The sequence below is a fragment of the Moschus berezovskii genome, chromosome 28 (genome assembly GCF_049115385.1).
Source record: "Moschus berezovskii isolate FMDL1 chromosome 28, NW_MosBer_1.0, whole genome shotgun sequence".
In the NCBI taxonomy this organism is placed as follows: Eukaryota; Metazoa; Chordata; class Mammalia; order Artiodactyla; family Moschidae; genus Moschus; species Moschus berezovskii.
This window is the reverse complement of record NC_142487.1, coordinates 8,690,393-8,717,258: the sequence shown is the minus strand read 5'-3', so window position 1 is coordinate 8,717,258 and position 26,866 is coordinate 8,690,393. Positions and strand designations below refer to the sequence as shown.

At 42.7% G+C, this 26,866-nt stretch overlaps 1 protein-coding gene across 5 annotated transcripts in view; it reads right to left on the bottom strand.

The window, feature by feature from the left end:
- ARHGAP28 (Rho GTPase activating protein 28) overlaps positions 1 to 26,866 on the bottom strand; it is a 143,435-nt gene that overhangs the window by 64,238 nt on the left and 52,331 nt on the right. The window contains exon 1 of one of the 5 annotated variants that reach the window (XM_088833361.1): positions 23,563 to 23,585. The exons of the other annotated variants lie outside the window; for them this stretch is intronic. The gene's annotated coding sequence lies outside the window, so the exon portion shown is untranslated. Of the gene's footprint in view, positions 1 to 23,562; positions 23,586 to 26,866 lie in introns of those variants that run through there. 5 annotated transcript variants of the gene reach the window in all.

The following is a 26,866-nucleotide window of genomic DNA, read 5'->3' as shown; positions in this document are numbered from 1 at the left end:
CCAGGCCTGCTAATTCCTTCTCAGTTCAGATCAGTCGCTCAGTCGTGTCCGACTCTTTGCGACCCCATGAATCATAGCACGCCAGGCCTCCCTGTCCATCACCAACTCCCGGAGTTCACTCAAACTCATGTCCATCGAGTCGGTGATGCCATCCAGCCATCTCACTCTCTGTCGTCCCCTTCTCCTCCCGCCCCCAATCTTTCCCAGCATCAGAGTCTTTTCCAGTGAGTCAACTCTTCGCATGAGGTGGCCAAAGTATTGGAGTTTCAGCTTTAGCATTAGTCCCTCCAATGAACACCCAGGATTGATCTCCTTTAGAATGAACTGGTTGGATCTCCTTGCAGTCCAAGGGACTCTCAAGAGTCTTCTCCAGCACCACAGTTCAAAAGCATCAATTCTTTGGCGATCAGCTTTCTTCACAGTCCAACTCTCACATCCATACGTGACCACTGGAAAAACCATAGCCTTGACTAGACGGACCTTGGTTGGCAAAGTAATGTCTCTGCTTTTTAATATGCTAACTAGGTTGGTCATAACTTTCCTTCCAAGGAGTAAGCGTCTTTTAATTTCATGGCTGCAATCAGCATCCGCAGTGATTTTGGAGCCCAAAAAAATAAAGTCTGACACTGTTTCCACTGTTTTCCCATCTATTTCCCATGAAGTGATGGGACCAGATGCCATGATCTTTGTTGTCTGAATGTTGAGCTTCGAGCCAACCTTTTCACTCTCCTCTTTCACTTTCATCAAGAGGCTTTTTAGTTCCTCTTCACTCTCTGCCATAAGGCTGGTGTCATCTGCATATCTGAGGTTATTGATATTTCTCCCGGCAATCTTGATTCCAGCTTGTGCTTCTTCCAGCCCAGCGTTCCTCATGATGTACTCTGCATATAAGTTAAATAAGCAGGGTGACAATACAACCTTGACGTACTTCTTTTCCTATTTGGAACCAGTCTGTTGTTCCATGTCCAGTTCTAACTGTTGCTTCCTGACCTGCATACAGGTTTCTCAAGAGGCAGGTCAGGTGGTCTGGTATTCCCATCTCTTTCAGAATGTTCCACAGTTTATTGTGATCCACACAGTCAAAGGCTTTGGCATAGTCAATGAAGCAGAAATAGATGTTTTTCTGGAACTCTCTTACTTTCTCCATGATCCAGCGGCTGTTGGCAATTTGATTTCTGGTTTCTCTGCCTTTTCTAAAACCTGCTTGAACATCTGGAAGTTCACGGTTCACATATTGCTGAAGCCTGGCTTGGAGAATTTTGAGCATGACTTTACTAGCGTGTGAGATGAGTGCAATTGTGCGGTAGTTTGAGCATTCTTTGGCGTTGCCTTTCTTTGGGATTGGAATGAAGACTGATCTTTTCTCAGTTCCTCTAAAACAGCCAAGGTCTTCCTTCCCTTAGGGAATTTTCTCTTACTGTTTTTTTCTGCCAGGAACATTCTGTGTCTTTCCACGGCAAGATGCTTCTTGTCACTCAGCTTCTAATGTAAATGTCACCTCCTCAGGACGATTTAGAGAAAAACTCTAAAGCCTAGTGGGTTCAGGTTTGAATGTGGACTCTGCCACTTCCTAGAGCAAGCTCTCAACCTTGAGCAAGCTACTGAGCCTCTGGGCCTGCAATTCCTAATCTGTAAAATGGAATATGAATCACATATATGCTCTGCATTATTATGAGGATTAACTGAGTAAATATATGTAAATGCATGGCACATAGTAATCCCACGTGTTATTACTATAATTTAACTAACTTATTAGCATTCCTATGGCTAGGTTTATGGTCAGGCTATAAAAGGCACTAAAATGGTACTAGGAATACAATGAAATAAATAAAACTGCACTTATCAGAACTCAACTCTGATCCAACTCCATTCCCAAGCCTGGTTTTTCCAACTCCCTTAGGTCAGAGTGACTACCTGACACAATTCTGGCCAAGTCACATAAGAAAAATCTCTTTCCATGGTTTCAGCGTAATCATTTGTTTTCCTGATTTCACTGCTATCCTTTTCTCTTCCTTATTCTTTACTGGAATGTAGACAAGATGACTAGTGCCTCAGCAGCCATGAGAGAAAGGCTATGAAATCGCACTAATCAGCCTTGATATTATTGAATCTCAGAAATAACCCCAGAGGCTGCCTATTCTCTGGACTTCCAACAATGTGAGAAAAAATAAACTATTTTAAAAACATACTCTCTGTTGTTGCCATTACTATTTGCAGTCCAAATGATTCCTAACTGATATAAGTAGAAGGAACACTTTAATGAGTAATTTGGGGTGGGGTGAGATGAGACACCACCTCCACCCAACTCAGGGGAATATTCAAGTAAGATTAGTCAGTCAGTAATGTGCCTCCTAAAGGAAAGTGGGATCTGATAAAAGGATTTCCCATTCTCAGTTCAGTTCAGTCCAGTCTCTCAGTCATGTTCGACTCTTTGCGACACCATGAACTGCAGCACACCAGGCTTCCCCATCCATCACCAACTCCCGGAGCCTACCCTAACTTATGTCCATTGAGTCCATCCAACCATCTCATCCTCTGTCGTCCCCTTCTCCTCCTGCCTTCAATCTTTCCCAGCATCAGGGTCTTTTCAAATGAGTCAGTTATTCACATCAGGTGGCCGAAGTATTGGAGTTTCAGCTTCAACATCAGTCCTTTCAATGAACAGCCAGGACTGATCGCTTTTAGAATGGACTTGTTGGATCTCCTTGCAGTCCAAGGGACTCTCAAGAGTCTTCTCCAGCACCACAGTTCCAAAGCATCAATTCTCCGGCACTCAGCTTTCTTCACAGTCCAACTCTCACATCCATACATGACCACTGGAAAAACCATAGCCTTGACTAGACGGACCTTGGTTGGCAAAGTAATGTCTCTGCTTTTTAATATGCTATCTAGGCTGGTCATAACTTTCCTTCCAAGGAGTAAGTGTCTTCTAATTTCATGGCTGCAATCACCATCCGCAGTGATTTTGGAGTCCAAAAAAATAAAGTCTGACACTGTTTCCACTGTTTCCCCATCTATTTGCCATGAAGTGATGGGACTGGATGCCATGATCTTAGTTTTCTGAATGTTGGTCTTTCAGCCAACTTTTTCACTATCCTCTTTCACTTTCATCAAGAGGCTCTTTAGTTCTTCTTCACTTTCTGCCATAAGGGTGGTGTCATCTGCATATCTGAGGTTATTGATATTTCTCCCAGCAATCTTGATTCCAGCTTGTGCTTCATCCAGCCCAGCGTTTCTCATGATGTACTCTGCATAGAGGTTAAATAAGCAGGGTGAAAATAGACAGCCTTGATGCACTCCTTTCCCTATTTGGAACCAGTCTGTTTTCCACTTTAAGGGTAGCCAAATTATCAGCCTGACCTCACGTCTTGGGCTGGTCTTGATCAGTACGCTGTGGGGCACTATGTGTGCACTCAGTCATGAACGGCTTTCTGTGAGCCTACAGACTACAGCCCGCCAGCTTCCTCTGTCCATGGGATTCTCCAGACAGGAATACTGGAGTGGGAAGCCATTCCCTTCTCCAAGGGATCTGCCCAACCCAGGGGTCAAATCCATGTCCTTTGTGTCTCCTGCAATGGCAGGTGGATTCTTTACCACTAGCAACACCTGGAAAGCCCCAGTACACGGTAGAGTTAAACTGTAATCTGGCTGAAGATATCCCTGCCTAGATATACAGGGAATATATCTCTCAATTCAAACATAATCCAAGAGATTTTAGGAAGAGTGTATCAGAATCAAAGCTTTCCGCTTCTCTGTCTGAAAGAGGACGGAATGCCCTTCCTCGTGGTCACTGAGTGATGCTGGTGGTGGCGCGGCCTGGCCATCTTGAGAAATCATCCTGGATGTGGACCACACCGGGGCCTGTGCAGCAGGGTTCCTGCAAGAGAAAGCTCTCACTCTCTGGGACAGACGCTGGGCACAGCCAGGGTCATGCAGCGGTCTGCCCTCTCAGCTTCCTGGGGAGGCCACCCAGGATGAGAAAGACAGAGGATAAATACCTTGTTTTCAGGCTCTGGCTTCTCAATATCCTTGGATTCTAACACGCTTATAAACAAGCCTAACTTGGATGCCTTGGAGAAAGCACTTGAAAGGCGATGGTGATAAAAAAGAAGCTATGGTTTCAGATTAACAGAAGCGAGAGCACAGAGGAGATGCCCGCTCTTTCTCTGGCCCCCGACTCGGTCTCTCGCTATCATTCTGGCAGCCTCTCCTTCGCCGCCTGCCAGCCCCGTTTTCTGTTCTGTTCCCACCTTCCTCCGCTCTCTGAGAGGAGTGAGGAGAAAGCTGATGAAGACTTTCCCTCAGAAGGTAAACAGGTCTGCCTGAACCTCTCTGTTGGCAGAACGAGATACAGAAAAATGTGTTTGTAGATTAGGGGAGGCTTAAAACAGCAAACAAATCTCAGTCACTCAGCATGGAATATTTGAAATGGTTTTGCAAGCTAGAATTCTTTTTAACCAACTGAGTTGCAGAGCAGCAATTAAATTCTTACGCAGCTATGTATCACTTTTGAGCCCAGGCACTGGGCTAGAAATGGGAAGAGTGACAACGAAATAACTTCCAACGATTACACACTGCACCCCAGTGTTGATGAAGCAAGGGACTCAAATGGGGCCACAGTGGGGAACGGGGGGCGGGAAAGGAGGAGTGAACACGGAATACAGAGGATTTGTGGGCAAGGAAACTGTTCTGTGTGACACCATGTTGTTGTAGTTGTTTTCAGTAGATAAATCGTGTCCGACTCTTTGCGACCCCATGGGCTGTAGCCCATCAGGCTCCTCTGTCCATGAAATTCTCCAGACAAGGATACTAGAGTGGGTTGTCATTTCCTTTTCCAGGGGATCTTCCCAACCTAGGGATCGAACCCATGTCTCCAGCATTGGCAGGTGGATTCTTTACCACTGACCCCTCAGGAAAGCCCATACACTTGTCCAAATCCAGAGAATATAAACTGTGGACTTTGGGTGATTATGATGGGTCAATATCGGTTTATGAATTGTAACAGATGAGCCACTCTGATGGCGGTGCAGTTAACGGGGGAGGTTGGGCATGTGAGGGGGAGCAAGAAGTGTATGGGAAAGCTCTGGTACTTCCCCATAATTTTGCTGTGAAACTAAAACTGCTCTAAAAAGAGAACATCTTTTTTTAAAGTACTTGGGAATTTCAAAGTAAAGGCAAACTTCAGAAAAAGCAAAAAAGAATCAAATTTTCAAAAAGGTCCAGGGGTTTAGAAAGAAGGAAAGCTACTTCTATGAAAAGTTACTGGTTGTTCTGAGCAAAGGATAACAATCACAGATGGGAACTGTCACATCTGCTCAAATAATAATCATCTAAACAAGAGACAGGCTGAAATGTCTGCTGTGCAGACAGAGGAACCGCAGGTGAACGTTCTATTTTCTGTTTTAAAACTAATACGTGGTTTATGAGTTTGAGGTATATATTGATGTTGAGGTATATACTGATTTTGGTGAAGCTCACTCAATCACACGAGTGATCATCATCTGAATAACTAGTTTTGTGACACCTAATCATCACTCAGAGGCTCATTTTTTTTCTTAATTAAATTAGATGTCGAGGAAAGACTCTGTAAAACAGAATGCAAGCAAAAAGCAGCTCTCCCACATTCTCTAATAGAAATCGATCCTTTAACCATTCAGTGGCATGTGTCACCACAAGTCTGCTTTGCGCTTCTCAGATTACTATTCTTCATGTAACCTGGTTAAATAATTTTTAAAGGCTGTATTTTTACATCAAAAGTAAGCTACATACATGCAGATGGTACCACTCTAAAGGCAGAAAGTGAAGAGGAACCCTCTTGATGAGGGTGAAAGAGAAGCGTGAAAAAGCCATCTTGAAATGCAACATGAAAATATACTAAGATCATGGCATCTGGTCCCATCACTTCATGGCAAATAGATGGGGAAAAAGTGGAAGCAATATCAGATTTTATTTTCTTGGGCTCCAAAATCACTGCAGACAGTGACTGCAGCCCTGAAATTAAAAAACACTTGCTTCTTGGAAGGAAAGCTATGACAAATCTAGACAGTGTATTAAAAAACAGACACATCACTTTGCTGACAAAGGTCCGGCTGAGGCTGAAGCTCCAATACTTTGGCCACCTGATATGAAGAGCCAACTCATTGGAAAAGACCCTGAGGCTGGGAAATGATGTCCTTAGTCAAAGTTTTCATTAAAGAAAAAGAGAAGAGGGCAACAGAGAATAAGATGGTTGGGTAGCATCACAGACTCAATGGACATGAATTTGAGCAGACTTTGGAGACAGAAGAAGATAGAGGAGCTTGGCATGCTGCGGTCCATGGGGTCACAAATCATCAGACATGACTCAGCAACCGAACAACAACAACAAAGCTACAGAGACCCTGTACCTTTTAGTACCAAACTGCCATCTATGGGGTCGCACAGAGTCGGACACGACTGAAGCGACTTAGCAGCAGCAGCAGCAGCAGCAGAACTGCAGCGTACACTTCATTACGTACTTTTGAGGAGCCTGCTGTGGCTGTATTGCTGTGTCTGACTTTCAAAGTGATTAAACAGATGAGGCCCCCCCATTCTGGTGTCCTCTGAGGGTCTGCCTTTGTTTCCTAGCTCCCTCTGTGACTCTCTGTGCTGTGATGATTTGCTGGAATACAACTGGGCGACCTCTGTTTCCCCCACATCTCTGCTCTCTGTTCGCTGTCATTATTACCCAGCCATGAAAGAAGAAAATGTTATTCTACTGCCTCCTTGTGCTGTTTTTCAATTTCTTTTGCCTGTTGCCTCTCTCCAGCTCCAAAAATTCAGTAATAGCAGGACAGAGGCCCACACAGGATCTCTGGGATTATCAGGCCGTCTCTCTGGCTGGTGTCCTACCCAGTCATTCTCCACGTGGATGGGCCTTAAAGAGCTCAATGGTTCCTCCTGACAAGGCTTTCCCTGAAGTGGAACTGGCCTTCTTCCTCGTGGGGCCCTGGAACCAGTTCAGTCCTAACCTGTTTGGTATAGGATGAAAAGCAGAACAGAAATCCAATTTGTTACATTCTGATGGGATTGACTGGCCTTTGGATGAGTAATTATTAACATCCTTAGACTTCTCTCCTTTCACAGTATACTTTTCTACACTCAGACTCACATCATGATGGCTTTCATGCCACAAGGTCCATTTGAACAATTACTGTTTAGTGTTCTATTTGTTCTCCCTGTCTAACTCTAAGATGACTGTTTCCTAACTTCCCTACAAACAGCTTTGAACTGGAGAGCCATAAGTAGGGTTTCCAATGAAACAGAGCATCCAAGGATTTGAGAGCTGAGAGGGAATCTGAGAAATGCCAATAAAACACCACATTTTGTAGATAAGAAAAATGAAGCTCAGTGAGGTCAAGTAATTTCTCCAAAATCACACAGCTAATTGCTGAGAACTAGAAGGACAGGGAAGCATGGTGTGCTACAGTCCATGGGGTTGCGAAGAGCCAGACACAACTTCAAGACCGAACAACAAGAACTACAAACCTGGCCCCCTGATGCCTTGTTCCATGCTCTTTCTCCCATGACCACCAGTCTGCTAATTCATTTACACTTTATTCTTTACTCACTCACCAAACAAATTAAAACAAAATAAAGCTTCACACCTTGACACTGGAGATTGTCCTCTGTGTCCCCTTAATGTATTCCTGAAACAGCACATGATAAAATAGGTTGATTATATTTTTATCATAAAAATGTTGCAAATTATGTCCCTAGTCTAAGTTTTCATTAAAGAACAAATAGACCTATATGCAAAAGTGTCCCACAAAATAAAGATTAAAAAAAAAAAAAAACAAAGGCAAGGTTCTCTAAAATTCACTAATAATATTGACAGGTATAGCAGAACAAATACACTAAGATGTATATAAAATATAGACAGTGTTAACACATTAAAAACATCTATATAGCCAATAGAAAAGGGATATATTAGCAGTATTAAACATAAGTCACATTTTAAATTATCTATTAGTTGGTATATTAGAATACATTAGACTTTATTGAATAGAGGCAATAATTCATTCTCTTTTAAAACTATCCAAGGAAGTAGAAGCTAAGACTCCCATTTAACTCAGATTTCCTCATGGCATGTAGAGACAATTTCCAAGTACCCTAGCCAGGTTGAGCTACAATAAATTCTACAGGCACACTTTTATTATGATCGCCATTAGCAATCACCACCACCATCATCCAGCTGAAGGCATTTTGCGTTAGCTCTCTACCTCACCCTGTCCAATTTACTCAAGACACTGTTCATCATCAGATAAATTCCTTGAGCAGATCCAAGAGCCAGCAGTCAGAGCACTTCACACTCTCTAAACGCTGTAAAAACAACTGTCAGGACAAGGGTCCTCGAAGCCCTCTCACAGGATGACAGGCACAGACCTGGTACCCGAATGCCCAGGTTAAACATGAGCTTTGGAAAGACAAGAGCTGCTATTGTCTCACTTTCCTGCCGGCTGGCTTGTGGTGAGCTTCACGTGGTGGGGCTCTCGTAGCCAATTCCTCTGAAGCTCCCCCTGCACTGGCGGTGAAGGCCCTCAGCAGTTCAGTATCTAATCCCTGACAGCAGACAAGCCAACTACACGTCTGCGATCAATACTTCATGCCACTGGGGTTGGACAGGGATTTCAAAATCTGTCATCTTAGCCAGGTGAAGCTTTTCCTTTCCAAGAGGAGTACACCAGCCAGGAAGCTTTCCCTCCTCGAAGGCTTACTATTCACTCATTTCCTAAGAACATTACCTTCTTTCTTTACCACTGACTGGGATTAATTATGATAGTCAATAATCTCCTGAACAGACTCTGTTATGAGCAAATCCACTGAGCTTTCATCCCCTTAAAAAAAATTACAAATGACACAAAGGAATTAGGTCTTGCATTTCACTGTATCTACTTTCATTTCTTTAAAAAAGAAGCTGCCACTTAATATTTTGGCTTTTATTTTCTTTGTTGAATGGGCAAGAAAGTTTTCATTTCTGCTTCCAATTTCCACGCAAAAGTTCTTGTGTGTGTGTGTGTGTGTGTAGTCTCTCAGTTGTGTCCGACTCTTCACGACTCCATGGACTGTACTTGCAGCCCACCAGGCTCCTCCGTCCATGAGATTCTCCAGGCAAGAATACTGGAGTGGGTAGTCATTCCCTTCTCCAGAGGATCTTCCTGACTCAGGGACGGAACCTGGGTTTCCTGCATTGCAGGTGGATTCTTTACTGTCTGAGCCACCAAGGAAGCCCTGCAAAAGCTCTTACAGTAAAGCAAAAATTACCCAGTTTTTGCTTAATAGGTGATTTGTATTTCAGTAGAGCTATAAAATCAAAGTCTACCAGGGCACCTGCTGGCCCATAAAGCATCTACGTATGGACTCAAAAAAGGCTATCTTCTCAGGGGAAAGTGGCTTGCCTAATGGAGGAAGGTCGAACTTCCGCCTCACTTGATCCCTAGACTTTCTTATTCAATAAACAACTGATACAACTCTATTTATTGCCTGAAGTCTATTTAATCTCTGAAGTCTATTAAATGACTCACACTTTCCCATTTGTTTCCAGTATAGAATTCTTTGAGGAAAATGCCAGTGTCCAGTCAAACTTTTAAAATCATAAATTCAACAAAAATATTAGCTTTCTTAAGTGTTTGTAAATGTGGACTTACATTAATTCATTGAGGAAAAATGAATTAATTACGGGAACAGTTGTGAGTATTAGTTATAGTTAATAGGACTTGGACATGCATTTGAAGCTTCAATACTTTAAGATGTCAATTTTCCTCAAATTGATCTATAGACTTACTGCAATCTCAATCAAAATTAAAGTCAGATTTCTCTGTAGAAATTGACAGGTTTTCTAAATAAAGTTCACATGGAAATACAGAAAACCTAAAATAGTCAAAAGAACTATGGGAAAAGGGAAATCAGAACTTGTTACCTAAATTCAAGATTTGTGGAACTACAGTGAAAGCAACATAGCATTATCATCACATAGGCACACAGATCAATGAAACAGAATAGAGTCCAAAAATAAACCCACAAACATAATGTCAATCCATTTTCAACAAAGGTGGAGAGGGATTTAACCGGGAGAGAATGATCTTTTCAATCAATAGTGCTGGAACAAACAAGAACCATAATAAAAACAAAATATAAATAAAAACAAAAACAACTTCTACGCTATATACAAAAAACAAAAACAGAAACAACTTCTACGCTATATACAAAAAATTAACTTAAAATGGGTCATAGAGCTAAATGCAAAACCCGCAAGTTTTTAAAACCTTTAGAAACCTTTATGCTTCTAGAAAAAAATATAAGAGAAAACCTTTGTGACTTGGGTTAGGTGAAGATTTCAAAGAGGTCAGAAAAAGCATGATTCATAAAATAAAACTGGAGTTAAAATTTGCTCTTCAACTATACCACCAAAAAAAAAAGAATAAAAAGATATATACGACAAGAAAATATTTGCAAATCACGTGTCTGTAAGGTACTTGTATCAAGAATATTTAAAGATTTTCAAAATTCATTAATAATAATAAACAACTGAATTTTTTAACTGGGGTAAAGATTTGAACATTTTACCAAAAAAGGAAATTTTATACAATGTTAAGAGAAAAATGAGATTTTCTTTTCTCCCCCAAATCCCCCTTCCCATCCAGGCTGCCACATCAAAATGGGCAGAGTTCCATATGCTATACAGTAGGTCCTTGTTGGTGACCCATTTTAAATATAGTAGTGTGTACATGCCCCATCCCAAACTCCCTAACTATCCTTTCCCCCTGGCAACCTTAAGTTCATTCTCTAAGTCTGTGAGTCTCTTTCTGTTTTGTAAGTAAGTTCATTTGTAGCATTTCTTTTTCCACATATAAGGGATGTCATATGATATTTCTCCTTCTCTGCCGGACTTACTTCGCCCAGTATGACACTCTCTAGATCCATCCATGTCGCTGCAAATGGAAAATGAGATGTTTTACAGACTGACTGACATCACACTATCTCTGATAGAGTCTGATATTGTCCCTGATCTTACCAGATGAAAATTATCTGCCAACATACGCCACTCACTTTCCTCTGTTACACTGACTTGAAGATAGGAGTCACTTCAACTATTAGATTTTAAACTTGAAATCAAAAAATATATCAGATTTATCTTGACATCCCTCAGTCTTTCACCCATCACAGGTCCTGGCATGATGCCTGCTTCACTGATGTAAACGGTAAGTGCATCAAGGCGGATGAGTGATGGGTATGCATAGAAGTCCTTTTCTAAGTGAATGTTTTATTGAACAAACATGTTACAGAAAATTATTTCATAAGTATCATTTTATAATTTATTTTATGTGTTCTAGAAAATTTTGAATTTCATTAAAGAAAATAAGTACCTGTCTTCTTCTTCCTTCCAAATTTAAAGCTTTTCCTTTGAACTCAAGGTTGCATTAATAAAAATGTTTTTAAAAACCATTATCTGAAGTTAATCACTATTTTCTAATTTCCTTTCTCTCGCAGACCTCCAAGTTGTAGGAATCAGTTCCAGGCAGTGCCAGCTCCTGAGAGATAACAAAGCTATGCTATTATGGAAGCAAAGAGGAAACAGAAGGCTTGGGAGAGGGAGGGGAAGAAAGACCACACGAACTTCAGGGAAATCCAGAGTCCCTGCATGGCATGTACTGTCCCAGAGACCAGTGCCAGGAGGGTTCTGGCCTCAGCTGACATCCTGAAAAAAGGCAGATGCCTGGGCCACAAGAACCTCCGGAAAACAGGCATCTGTGTCGACAGCCATCTTTTCTCTCCCAGTCTGAAAGCAACAGAGAACAAATTCCAAAAGTGTCAGAGTGATCTGGGGTTTTCCCACGTCTAAAGTGTTGCTCCGGGTGGGCCACAGTGACGCCAAAGGAAAAATAAAGGCTGTCTTCTACAAAGCAGGATGGATTTTGAAAGTGGATATAGGTGATCTCAGAATGCCAGGCTTACCTGACGCTGAAACAGTAACAAGCAGACAGGGACCAACTGACCCCTAAAGTCTGTTCACCTCCAATGAATATTAACCAGACACAGACATATAGATGCTACCCCACTCTGGTAAACTCTGAAGTCTGCCTCAATAAACCTTATTTTATTACCATGATCAGTTTCCAGAGCTCCACACCAAACAGACACCCTGGCTAATGCTCAGTTCTCATTTTCCATTTGTTATTTGTCAAACTTGTAATTTTGAATGAAGCATGAAATCACAGAACTGTGTGTGCATATGTGCATACGTGAAAAGGAGAAGCACAAACTGGCAGTTTTACACTAACTTTGCTAGGACTTTGCTTCCTTAAATCACTAAAAGTCTGATAGGACTTCATTAAATACGTTAACTTGCCCATGTCATTTGTTAAGACCTACAGGATATTGTGATGAGGTGTTTTGGAAAGTGACAACAAAGTTGGAATAAATAGAATTCAGAGGGGAAAAAGAGACAGATTAATTATTTAAAAAGTGCAGTGAACTGACTGCTACTTAATTTCTTAGCCTATGTGACCACCTAACTTTGAAGAAAATGACTAACATGTTGTTATGAGGAAACGTTGTACCCAAATAAGAGGCTATTGATTTAGAATGAGGATAATGTGAGCATCTTTGAAGGAAAGAGCAGGAAGCTTTTGGAAAAGGAGAGAAAAAAGAAAAAAATAACGCCATCTGCACCAACATGGATGGACCTAGAGATTATTATACTAAGTAAAGAAAGTCAGAGAATGACAAATATCATATGACATCACTTATCAGGTCAGTTCAGTCGCTCAGTCATGTCCGACTCTCCGCGACCCCATGAATCACAGCACACCAGGCCTCCCTGTCCATCACCAACTCCCGGAGTTCACTCAAACTCATGTCCATCGAGTTGGTGATGCCATCCACCCATCTCATTCTCTGTCATCCCCTTCTCCTCCTGCCCCCAATCCTTCCCAGCATCAGAGTCTTTTCCAGCGAGTCAACTCATCGCATGAGGTGGCCAAAGTATTGTAGTTTCAGCTTTAGCATCAGTCCTTCCAATGAACACCCAGGATTGATCTCCTTTAGAATGGACTGGTTGGATCTCTTTGCAGTCCAATGGCATCTGGTCCCATCACTTCATGGGAAATAGATATCACTTAAAAGTGGAATCTAAAATATGACACAGAAACAGACTCAAGGACATAGAAACCAATGGTTACCAAAGCGGAAAGGGTGGGAGGGATAAACTGGGAGACTACATTTAGCAGATATACACTACTATATATAAAATAGACAAATGATAAGGTCCTACTGTATAGCACAGGGAACTATATTCAATATCCTGTGATAAACCATAATGAAAGAGAATATGAAAATGAATATATGTATGTATAATTCAATCATTTTGCTACAACAAAAAACTAGCACATTGTAATCAACCATACTTCAAAAAAAAAAGAAAAAAGTAAAGGAGAGACTGATCTCTAAGGGAGGGGCCAAGGAGACTGAGCAAAACTGCCAAACTGAGCAAAACTTCCTGAGGCAGGAAGGTGGGATTCAGTTCAGTACAGTTGGTCAGTCATGCCCGACTCTTTGCCACCCCATGGACTGTAGCATGCCAGGCCTATCTGTCCATCACCAACTCCTGGAGTTCACAAACCCATGTCCATTGAGTCGGTGATGCCATCCAACCATTTCATCCTCTGTCGTCCCCTTCTCCTCTCGCCTTCAATCTCTCCCAGCATCAAGGTCTTTTCCAATGAATCAGTTCTTCACATCAGTGGCCAAAGTATTGGAGTTTCAGCTTCAACATCAGTCCTTCCAATGAATGTTCAGGACTGATTTCCTTTAGGATTGACTCATTGGATCTGCTTGCAGTCCAAGGGACTCTCAAGAGTCTTCTCCAACACTACAGTTTAAAAGCATCAATTCTTCAGCGCTCAGCTTTCTTTATAGTCCAACTCTCACATCCATGCATAACTACTAGAAAAACCATAGCTTTGACTAGACGGAACTTTGTTGGCAAAGTAATGTCTCTGCTTTTTAATATGCTGTCTAGGTTGGTCATAACTTTTCTTCCCAAGGTGCAAGCGTCTTTTAATTTCATGGCTGCAATCACCATCTGCAGTGATTCTGGAGCCCCCACCAAAATAAAGTCTGTCACGTTCCCACTGTTTTCCCATCTATTTGCCATGAAGTGATGGGACCAGATGCCATATCTTAGTTTTCTGAATGTTGACTTTTAAGCCAACTTTTTCACTCTCCTCTTTCACTTTCATCAAGAGGCTCTTTAGTTCTTCTTCACTTTCTGCCGTAAGGGTGGTGTCATCTGCATATCTGAGGTTATTGATATTTCTCCCGGCACTCTTGAGCTTGAGGCGGGGTTCAAGCCCAGCAGCATTCGTTTTTCTCCATCAGGAACAGAGGGAGGGAAGGTGAAGAGCTGTAATGGAGAAAGGCGATCCCACACAGTCCCGATATTCTCTGAACAAATGCATGCGTACGTGTGTGTGCATCTCTTTATGTACGAAGATACGTGAGTGTGTGTGTGCACGTGCACTTGTTCAGACTGCTTCCATTTGATGAGAACTTCTTTCCAGTGAGTTCCGGCCAGTAGATCCTGGCTGGCTACCACCAGGGCACGCTGCTTTTGGTATATGCGCGTCAGACTGAACAAATACTGCGAATCTCACCCTTGCATGTTCCATACATGTTGTTAAGCACTTCTATCCATCCGTTTACCTGTCTGTCCCCAAACACAGGACAAGTCTGCAGGACGTAACTGTGACAGTCCACCTTGTGCCACGAGCTATAGTGTGAATCTAGTCTTCCAATGTCACACGTGAAACGTAAGGGTGAAACTTACTTGGCGATGGTCTAAGACTTTCCCTGGAAAGCCCCAGGCTGTAGGCTGTAAACCACAGGTGCTTTGGGAGGCCCCGTCTCTAAGTGTTAGGTCACCCTCATGTAGATGGGAACCAGGCCCCCAGATGCTCCGTCTCGCCTTAGGGCTCAGGCTATACCCAGGTCACCCAGTAAGAAGGAGGCTCATTAAACCACATGTGGACAAAGGACAGCTCTACTGACACTCAGCCTCTCCCATTGTCAAGTACAGCCCGCAGTTGCATGCATGTGGCAGTCACAGTGAATACTTGGCACAGAGATGCTGCTATTGACCACAAAGCTGAAAGCATTTACATCTGACTTTTTACAGGCAATGTGCTGCTGACCCCTGGCCCACAGGAAAAGAACACGTGCTGGGTGCAGGCTGCAGCTGTGTGCCACCTTAGACAATCGAGAGATACCCCTCACTCCCCCAGCTTAAGAGAGCAGACCGCTTCCAGGGGAAACGAGGCTGTGAACACACCCCCACCCCCGACTTCTCCTCAGGGGCATCAGCTGTGTCATCCTGACACACTGAGATGCTCTAATACCTGACTCTCCTCGCTGGACTCCAGGAAGAACGGTTCAGTTCAGTTCAGTCTCTCAGTCGTGTTCGACTTTTTGCCACCCCATGAATCACAGCACGCCAGGCCTCCCTGGCCATCACCAACTCCTAGAGTTCACTCAAACTCATGCCCATCGAGTCGGTGATGCCATCCAGCCATCTCATTCTCTGTCGTCCCCTTCTCCTCCCGCCCCCAACCTTTCCCAGCATCAGAGTCTTTTCCAGTGAGTCAACTCGTCGCATGAGGTGGCCAAAGTATTGGAACTTTAGCTTTAGCATCAGTCCTTCCAATGAATATCCAGGATTGATCTCCTTTAGAATGGACTGGTTGGATCTCCTTGCAGTCCAAGGGACTCTCAAGAGTCTTCTCCAGCACCACAGTTCAAAAGCATCAATTCTTCGGCAATCAGCTTTCTTCACAGTCCAACTCTCACATCCATACATGACCACTGGAAAAACCACAGCCTTGACTAGATGGACCTTTGTTGGCAAAGTAATGTCTCTGCTTTTTAATATACTATCTAGGTTGGTCCTAACTTTCCTTCCAAGGAGTAAGCGTCTTTTAATTTCATGGCTGCAATCAGCATCCGCAGTAATTTTGGAGCCCAAAAAAATAAAGTCTGACACTGTTTCCACTGTTTCTCCATCTATTTCCCATGAAGTGATGGGACCAGATGCCATGATCTTAGTTTTCTGAATCTTGAGCTTCAAGCCAACCTTTTTCACTCCCCTCTTTCACTTTCATCAAGAGGCTTTTGAGTTTCTCTTCACTTTCTGCCATAAGGGTAGTGTCATCTGCATATCTGAGGTTATTGTTATTTCTCCCGGCAATCTTGATTCCAGTTTGTGCTTCTTCCAGCCCAGCGTTCCTCATGATGTACTCTGCATAGAAGTTAAATAAGCAGGGTGACAATATACAACCTTGACGTACTCCTTTTCCTATTTGGAACCAGTCTGTTGTTCCATGTCCAGTTCTAACTGTTGCTTCCTGACCTGCATACAGGTTTCTCAAGAGGCAGGTCAGGTGGTCTGGGATTCCCATCTCATTCAGAATGTTCCACAGTTTATTGTGATCCACACAGTCAAAGGCTTTGGCATAGTCAATGAAGCAGAAATAGATGTTTTTCTGGAACTCTCTTGCTTTCTCCATGATTCAGCAGATGTTGGCAATTTGATCTCTGGTGCCTCTGCCTTTTCTAAAACCTGCTTGAACATCTGGAAGTTCACGGTTCACGTATTGCTGGAGCCTAGCTTGGAGAATTTTGAGCATGACTTTACTAGAGTGTGAGATGAGTGCAGTTGTGTGGTAGTTTGAGCATTCTTTGGCATTGCCTTTCTTTGGGATTGGAATGAAGACTGACCTTTTCCAGTCCTGTGGCCACTGCTGAGTTTTCCAAATTTGCTGGCATATTGAGTGCAGCACTTTCACAGCATCATCTTTCAGGATTTGAAATAGCTCAACTGGAATTCCATCACCTCCACTTAGAGCTCGCCTGTGCTTTTTTCACACTCTGAGTTGGAATCTTTGAATAAAGGTCCACTCATCTAGACAGTAAAGTGCTCTACGTTCCAGTCGTGGATTTAGAAAATTAGTTTTTAATAACCCAAATGTGCAGGAAAATACTCCAATGGCAATCTGGGGAAATGAAGTATCAATGCTTCAGTTGATTTCTCCAGAAAGCCTGTTTAAACCTGTTTAATCTTCCTTGATATATCCAGGAAAAGCCATAATTGAAAAATTCAGTCATGTGACGTTAGAATTCAGAGGCTTGAATTCTTCTGTTGAATGAGCAAAAAGCAAGGTCTGGAAAGAAAGACTTTAGCCTTTAAGGTGAACCTAAAGAATGTACAAGAAAACTGAAAACCGTGAATTTTCAATATCACAAGTTAAGAAAGACAATGACTCTGAAACAAAAGCGGAGGATCAAGCTCCTCCTGGCAGGGCTGGTTAGTTCCAAGACCTTTCCGCGACTCACAGGACTGCTGCCTCATTTTCCTATTACAGCTGAAGGCGGATGAGTCAGTTTTTAAGAGTGACATTTTTTTCTCGTGTTTGAAGACAGGCAAAAATATCAAGCAAAAACCCCTGCAATTTACTTACCACATTACAAAGCAAAAAAGATGGATTCTAACAAAACTTGCTGGTCTATTATAATACTTACTTTGTGGGGAGGGTCCAAGGGGTTGGGAGAGAAGTAGTGATGATGTGCAGCAAGATAAACTATAGAAAATATAAACCCAACCCGGCAATTATCTGAACACAGTCCATTTTCTGTGCATCTGTTCTGCAACATCTTAAGCTTAGGACTGCACACCACTGCACATTCTCTTAAAGAGAAACATTGTTGAAGTGGAAAAACAGCTTAACAGTGTTTACTATTCAATATTTTTATTTTTCTTAACTGTAAATGAATAAAGAATTCATAGAATTCATTTCATCATTGAAATCTACAATGGATAACCCTGCTCTCCCCTTCATACCCGCTGCAGGAATGATTTAATCGAAACTTGAATCCAGGATAAACTCATAGTTGATGGGTGAGTTCAGGTGTCAGATTTTCTTTTTTTAATTGGAGGATAACTGCTTTACAATTTGTGTTGGTTTCTGTTGTACAACAGTGGGAATCAACTAGACATATACATATACTCCCTCCCTCTTGAGTCTGCCTCCCATGCCGGGCATCCATCCCACCCCTCTAGGTCATCAGACCATCCTGCTGAGCTCTCTGTGCTACGCAGCAGCTTCTCACCAGCTATCTACTTTACACATGGTCGTGCCTATGTGTCACTGCTCCCAGTTCACCCCACCCCCTTCTGTCCCCGCTGCATCCACAAATCTGTTCTCATTGTCTGTCTCTCTACTGCTGCTCTACAAATAGGTTCATTGGTAACATTTTTCCAGATTCCACATCAAAACTACAGTGAGGTATCATCCCATACAGTCAGATTAGCCATCAACCAAAAATCTGCAAACAGTAAATGCTGGAGAGGGTTGTGGAGAAAAGGGAATCCTCCTACACTGTTGGTGGGAATGCAAATTGATACAGACACTACAGAAGAGCAGTATGGAGGGTCCTTAAAAAAATGAAACATGTACCTACACCATGTGACCCAGCAATCCCACTAGTGGGCATATATCCTGAGAAAACCATAACTCCAACAGACACATGTACCCTAAAGTTCATCCATTTATGTTGTGAATTATATTCTCTGAGCCATTCTGGATTACTCTTAGCCTTCATGGATCTCCCTGAACAAACTGGAAGCCAATCTACAACCTCTCCTGATGGAAGCAAACAGAGGATAACTGACTGTCCTTTCAGTACCACTGCCCAGAAACACATGCAGGGTTTTACGACTCACAGCGTGGCGTCACATGCAGTTGAGATGAGTGAAAAAGGAGAGGACGAAAAGACACTGAAACGGTTCCCTAAAAACTGACTGCAATTCTTTATTCTCCTGTCACTCAGAATATAACCACCAGGGCAATATGTCTAATTCTTTTCTTCCACACTGTTTCTATCCACCCTAAACTTGCCTGCTCCCCTTGGGCATGAAAAGATAGAAAGAAGAGGAAAAACTAAACATGAAATAGAGTTAAATGTAAGAGGACCTGTGGTCTGAATAGTTAAAATAACACTTCAAAGAAATACTAGAGGAGTAAGGTTCTTCAAGTGCCCTTACTTTGAGCATAAGAAAACCTTATTATTCCCAGATGCAAAAGTCTTCTATAGTCAGCCATAGTCCCATACCAACTATAGAATTTACACTTTACAGTATTTTAGAGTTTCACATGTATCATGTCTCATGTGTATTCTAATCATGAAGAAATGGAACCTGCCAATGTTAAGTGACTTGCCCAAGGTCACAGAGCAAAGGAGAATAGTCTCCTGGGAAGAAACAAGGAAAGCTTTGGCACCCAAATGATCACTATAGAGGCCACACAGATCACCCAGAATAACTGAGGTGTTTCTTTCAGGATCCTCATGATGTTCTGCTTAATGTTTAAAATACAAATCTGAACCAAGCGATTGTAAGCATTGATCTGGAAGCAGCTTTAAGGAACAGATTTAGTTTGTATGTGGGCTGGATATGGCTCTATCAGTCTTTGCTAAGGGGAACTGCAGTACCTGTGCGTCTAATGAATTAACCCAAGAACTCACACTTCAGTGAGGAAAGAAGGAACTGGGGAACTTTATGTAGAAAGGGTGGGGAAAAACTCTATAATCAAAGGAAGAACCAAGAATTCTATGGAGGTCACGCATCACGTTAATTTCCCTCCATCTCTTGCTTAGGCTGAACTCTTAAAGCTAAAGAATTCTAAAGACAAAGGAGGGCCATGTGACACCGGGAACCCGTGCTTCTCGTTTGGACTCTGTCACTCCGCAGGGAGTGCCCTGGAATGCTGTGGGAGAGCTTTTTATTGTCAAAACAACTAGGGGCCTTCTGGTATTTAATCAGCAGGGCCAGGAATGCTAGGAGTCTTACGATCCAGTGGACAGTCCTGCACCAAGAAAGAACTGTCCTGCGTCACATGTGACTTTCAAATGCCCTGCTGGACAGTGATCACAGGTGAGACACCCGTTTGTAATCACTGCAACCTGATTCAGTGATTCAGAGCCTGATTCAGTTTCAGACTTAATACAAAGTATTTTGCATACACAGAATTTTCCAGGAACACAACTATAATGTAAGTGGAGGGAAAACTGTACTTTGTTTTGTTCAAATATTCACCATTCTGGAAATTCAAGTCCTATGCAGCAAGGCAGCAGGAAGCCCAGGCAGCCTGATTTCCACGTGCAGGGTGCCCATCCATGCTGACTCTGCCCATCAGAGCAGCCATCCAACTCCTTCATAGTGCCATCTGCTTGAGTCATGTCCCAACGTTTATGCAGTGAAATACTTGTTATATAAAATATACTTTCCTTTTATTTTTTTATCTCACAGTTGGAGCATTATGTTGATATTTAACATTATGTGCACAAGTTCCCTGGTGGCTCAGATGGTAAAGAATCTGCCTGCAACACAAGAGACCAGGGTTCAATCCCTGGGTCGGGAAGATTCCCCTGTAGAAGGGAATGGCTGTATTCCCACTGCAGTATTCTTGCCTGGAGAAGTCCATGGACTGAGCAGCCTGGCAGGCGACAGAGTACATGGAGTTGCAGTCAGACACGACTGAGTGACTAACGCTTGGTACTGCTTGCACAAGCAGAGCATGTTATCAGTAAATTTCATCATGGGATGATAAATGGAACAAATTTGTCTGATAAAGTTGAAAGCCAGGGTTGTAGCCATTGTTTCTTCTCTGGAAAATCTCTCATTCCTGGTTTCTTGGACAAGCTATCTTCTGACCCTCCTGAGCCCCTTTCTTACTCTATTTTATTGACTCCTTTATACCCAACTCTAAGCTGCAGTGCTCCCACCTGCATCCCCCCTTTTTTAACTGATTTATGCCCCCTGCTTACTTTGACAGCCAACTTTTTGCACTTTTTCTAAAACATAGGAAGCAGCAATAAAGACTTAACGTTAAGTATTGCTTAACTCATTAATTTTACTTAAGTTATATAGCCTATAAAAATGGTTAATTTATACAACTTTATGCACAAAGTTGCTACGTAGAAGGTTATTTAAGAAAATTTGGAAGTAACCAGTTAAGGGAATGGTTTGGTATTTTTATTGTGCAACCATCCAAAAGTGATTTTGCAGCCATTAAAGTTATGTTAATGGAATGTCTTTATTATAATAAGACTGCTTCTCATAGCGTTAAATGAAAAATCAGGATCTAAAATTATCTTAACCATATAAATTATGCAGGGAAAAATGAGTGGAATGAATCCACTAATGGTGGTTATCTCTGGGCAAAGGAGTATAGATGATTTGTATTTTCCCCTTCATGGTTTTTTTTTTTTTTTTTCATTATCTTCATGATTTTCCACCACACTCAGGTTTTTCCTATAAGGAATTACTTTAAATCCTTTTCAAGCCTTGTCAACAGCGTCTAGACCACCGTCCCGTTATTTGTGACACCCTTCCTTCCTGGGTATTTTCCCCTCTGTCCATCTTCCATGCTGCATTGAGATGAAGGTTTTCAAAGCATAGATTTGTCCCTTCCCACTAGCTCCCTAGCAGGGCAAAGGTCGAGGAGCAAATGCATAGGCATGTCATGAAAAGATCAGAGAACTGCTCTCTCAAGTCTGTTTTTTCAGCCTTGTTCCCTGCAATTCCGCACCAACAAACAGAAACCTGCCACTTTTGGTTGAACACGCCATGGACTGTGGCATTTTCTGCAAGGCTGTTTTTCTCTGACAAAAATGTCCTTTTTCTCTTTTGCTGCCAGGTCAAATAGCACATTTATCCTTTAAGACTCTATTGAAATGCCATTACAGCCTGGAGCTTTTGCCCACAGAGTTAGCAGCCACTCAAACTCTCTTCCCAAATATCACTGTGGATGCTCTGTGTTAGCATTTATCTCTTGGTATAAGAGAGAAATGACTGCAAGAGTTCCTCTTCCTGGGAAAACACTGTGTTTTAGTCATCTTTGTGTTCTAAGCCCTGATGCTGAGTTTGCGTGCAAGAAGTACTTGACAAGTGACCAAACTAATATAAGTTGCCAAAAGCTGCAGGAAGAAAATCTTCAAGCACCTCACATACCCAGCTGGCTTGCAGGAGCTGAAGCCAAGTTTCTGACAAGACAAAAGGTAGAAGGAACCAGAATGTGCCGAAAGAAGAACACTAAGTCAAGTTAGTTAGGAGGAAATGGCAGCTGGATCAATCAATGATTGATATAACTGGTAGAGACTGTTAGAAAAGATGAACTAAGCTTTTACATTAAAATAATACTTTGTGCCTATGCATTTACAATAGATGAGTCTTTGAGAGTTGTGCTTAACACTTTGGTTAAATCTGCATCTCTGAGTAGCAAAGTAAGTGCTTCACTTACGGGAAGCACTAGGGTATCACTTTGCACATCCAGCTTTTACAATCTTAAAGCCTGGACCACATTCCAGATCAACTGAATCGTCAAAGGGGTGCGGCCCAGATGTCAGTATCAATATTTTTTAAAAGTTCCCACTGCTGAGAATCACTTGCATACCTGAAAGCATCTTTCCTCAGCTGCAGATCAGACTCACAGAAGGAAGTGAATACCTTCATAATTATTTTCACTGTTAACCTCATTCCTAAAAAGTGACATGCGTGCGTGCTAAGTTGCTTCAGTTATGTCCACCTCTGTGAGACACCATGGACTGTTGCCTGCCAGGCTCCTCTATCCGTGAGATTCTCCAGGCAAGAAACGGAGTGGTTTGCCATGTCCTTCTCCAGGGGATCTCCCCGATCCAGGATCAAACCTGGGTCTCTTATATCTCCTGCACTGGCAGGCAGGTTCTTTACCACGAGGGCCACCTGGGAAGCCTGCAAATGGTAATTCTGCTTTCAGTCTTTTTAAGGAACCTCCATACTGTTCTCCGCAGTGGCTGTATCAGTTTACATTCCCACCAACAGTGTAGGAGGGTTTCCTTTTCTCCACACCCTCTCTAGCATTTACTGTTTGTAGATTTTTGGATGATGGTCACTCTGGTGTGAGGTAATATACTTCACTGTAGTTTTGATTTGCATTTCTCTAACAATTAGTGATGTTAGGCATCTTTTCTTATGTTTGCTGGCCATCTGTGTGACTTCTTTGAAGAAATGTCTATTTAGGTCTTCTGTCCAGTTTTTGATTGGATTTGTTTGGTTTTTTGTTTTTTTTTTTTTATATTGAGCTTCATGAGCTGTTTGTATATTTTGGAGATTAATTCTTCGTCAGGGGCTTCGTTTGCAAATATTTTCTCCCATTTTGAGGACTGTCTTTTCTTCTTGTTTATGGCTTCCTTTGCAAAAGCTTTTAAGCTTAGGTCTCATCTGTTAATGTTTGTTTTCATTTTCATTACTCTAAGAAATGGGTCAAAAAAGATCTTGCTGAAATTTGTACTGTATGACCCAGCAATTGCATTCCTGGGCATACAGCTGGGGAAAACCATAATACAAAAACATACATGCATCCCAATGTTCACTACAGCACCATTTACAAAGCCAGGACATGGAAGCAACCTAAAAGCCCATCGAAAGAAGAATGATAAAAGAGATGTGGTACTTACATACAATGAAATATTACTGAGCCATGAAAGGGAACAAAATTATGCCATCTGCAGAGACATAGATGGAAATAGAGACTGTTATACAGAGTGAAGTAAGCCAGAAATAGAAAACAAATACCATCTAATATTGCTTATATAAGTGGAATCTAGAAAAATGATGAAGATGAACTTATTAACAAGTCATGAGTATGTGTTGAGTGACACACCTGGTCCTCTTAAAAGAAAGGATGAATGAATGGTTAAATCATATTCATCGTCCAAAGCCGATATTTCTTATTTTGAAAAACCATAATGGTATAAAAATCGCCCCCTCCCCATTCTGCTTGGAAAATCTGGCATCTGTGTTATTTTATTTACATGAATTATGCAGTCCTGAGTGGGAAAGCTGCTCAAAGGTGACAAAGGATGAGGGCCTCATTAGGAACTCCAGTGAGAACCTTATGAAAAGGAGATTTAGATTCTTTAACAAGCACTGAAATTAATTCCAAAGACAGCTTAGGAGGTAATCAGTTGCTTTTTCCTTCGTGAATTTCCTTTCAGAAAAAAATCGTCTCCTTCATGTCCTTAGGGATCTGGCTGGCCATGGCCATTTGCTGCTCAGCAGCCACCTCAGTACAAACAAGACTGACTCGGCAGACTGCTGGCTGGTCCTGGGAGAGATGCTGCTATTTGTCAAAAGTGACATTAGGATGAAGTCTGAGGACAGGGGATTACAACCAGATATCTGTCCTCAAGACTTTCAAATGTGACTAAAATTGGAAAACACAAGGCTTTTCATAGAATTTTATAGACAGACTTCCTCACATTCAGCAGTTTGATACTTTGGCCTTTTTACCACCACATTTTGTTCCCGTCTCTGTTACAAGCATGTACCTCTTACTGTCTTCACACTGACTGTGAACAAGTCTTCAATCTTTCACTAAATCCAGTTCAGAGCAAAGAGATGTCATCTTATTCTTTGTATTCTTAATACCTAGACAGTACCTAAGGTTGACAATGTGTCCAATGGTGGTGGTGGTTTAGTCGCTGAGTTGTGTCTGACTCTTTGCGACCCCATGGGCTGCAGTCCACCAGGCTCCTCTGTCCATGGAATTTCCCACTGACATTCCATGGGCTGAGAGTGGACCAAAGAATACTGGGTGGGTAGCCATTTCCTTCTCCCTGATCTTCCTGACTCAGGGATTGAACCTGCCTCTTCTGCACTGCAAGCAGATTCTTTACCAACTGAGCATTAGGGAAGCCCTATGCGTGCAATACCCATAAACAAGTATGAAGAGGATAAAACGGATGTGAGCTTTGCTCAGGATGAGGACGTTGGAAGCAGGACAAGAGGAGCCAGGAGAGTAATAGACTGTCCCTATAATGAAATGAAGGAGACTACATTCAGAGTAACAAGCCTCAACCCAAAGGGAGTCCTGGCCACTTACTTCCTGAGAAGGAATTTACCTTTAGAGCAAGGCTTCCCAGTTTCTAAGGTACACATAAATCACCTGGGAATCTTGCTAGAATGAAGTTTCTGATTCAGGAAGTCTTCTAACAAGCTCCCAGGGGATTACAGATATGCCAGTCCACAGTTCAGACACACCTCAAGCAGCAAGGCTGCCTCAGGACCTGATCTCTGAATGTCTGTAACTCATGAATTCAACTGGGGTTGTGGAAAGAAGTAGAAAAAGCAAACTCAAACAGGTTAACTGAGAGGCCCTAATGTGAGTACAGGGATGCCACCAAGAGAAGATTAAGGACCTTAGGACTTGGAACCAAGAGGATGCGCCAACACAAGCCCCAGACCAAAAGGGGCAAAGGCAGGAAGAGGCAGTTTACTAGGACCGAAGAACTTCGAGGCTGGAACAGGAACAATAGCCCAGGGTCATGAAAAGCGCCCTGTTCCTGAGTATCTTGAAAGAAGGAGCAAAGGCATCTCCCAGGCACAAGAACAGTGAATGGAGATACCAGCCTCACTCCCTTCCCATCGTCTGATCCCCTCCCTTGCCTCCCACTGATTGGACGTAATTAGGGGACCAATTAACTAGGGGGGGGGCAGGGGATGAGCCTCTAGAGCCACCCAGAACGAAGAACAGAGGACGGAGTGACCAGCACAGGAAGCCAGCGAACACAGGAACTTCAACCAATTTAGCAAGTCACTATTTCCTGTGGTTCAAAGTAAACACGCTTAAAACAGGAGTCCGGACTTATCTAAGGGGGCTACACGAGAAAAGACTGCGAGAGTCTGTGCTGATTCTGTTCTGTTCTGTTCTATTCAGTTGCTCAGTCGTGTCCGACTCTTTGCTACCCCATGGACTGTAGCCTACCAGGCCTCTCAATCCATGGGATTCTCCAGGCAAGAATACTGGAGTGGGTTACCATTTCCTTCTCCAGGGGATCTTCCCGACCCAGGGATCAAACCCGGGTCTCCCGCAGCTGATTCGGTAGGCAGTCTTTAAGAGGAGAAGATTCTCAAGGGGCTTGGTAAATAGAGGCAGCTTTAAAGATAAAAGCAAAACAAGCTGACTGCCTGGGGCAAGGGCAGAAACAAAGTCCTGGGAAGCCATTAGAAGACCAGCCCAGGGAGTGAAGAACAGACCGGCCCCAGGATCTCTCAGAGAAACAGGACCAGCAGGTTGGGGCTGGGGGCAGGCAAGCGGACCAGCCTCCACTCTAGTCTTAAAAGACATTTTGTCTAAAACCCTCCAACCCCTTTTTAAAAGTTAGATGCAATATCACTGGTGGAATTTCAAGATCTGGGGAAGAAAGCAGACCTGAGGAAACTCAGAAACAATAAGCATCGTAAATGCTAGCTCCTAAAAAAATCCAACCAGAAGTTTGTTAGAGACATATGATAAAAATTACATACGTGTGCGTATACATCTATACTCACACACAGAGAATACACATGGTTCCTCATGAGAGCTCTAATCAAGGCTCTCAGGAAAACGCTAAAAAATGGGAAAAACTACATCCTCATTAATTGGATTTTCAACATGCTAAAACCCAGCATCTTTCACACTAAAAGACAGTGTCACCTCACAACCCTGGGGCATGTGACACAGTCCTGGTCAGGGCTAAGCAGAGCAGTCCTTCTCGAGTGTGGAGGGCAGTCAGGGCAGTCTTCCCAAGGAAGTGAGAACCAAGGAAGTCTGGACCTCGACTGATGAGTCAGATCTGGCTGCCCTTTGCCAGGACGTTATGATGTGCTGTTGACGCATGCGTCCCCTCTTCGTCACCTCCACCTCCTTCCCTAAAGTCCATATTCCAAGAGATACGGGGTGGCTAATTCACCACTTGCCCCGGGGGGAATTGTCAGAAG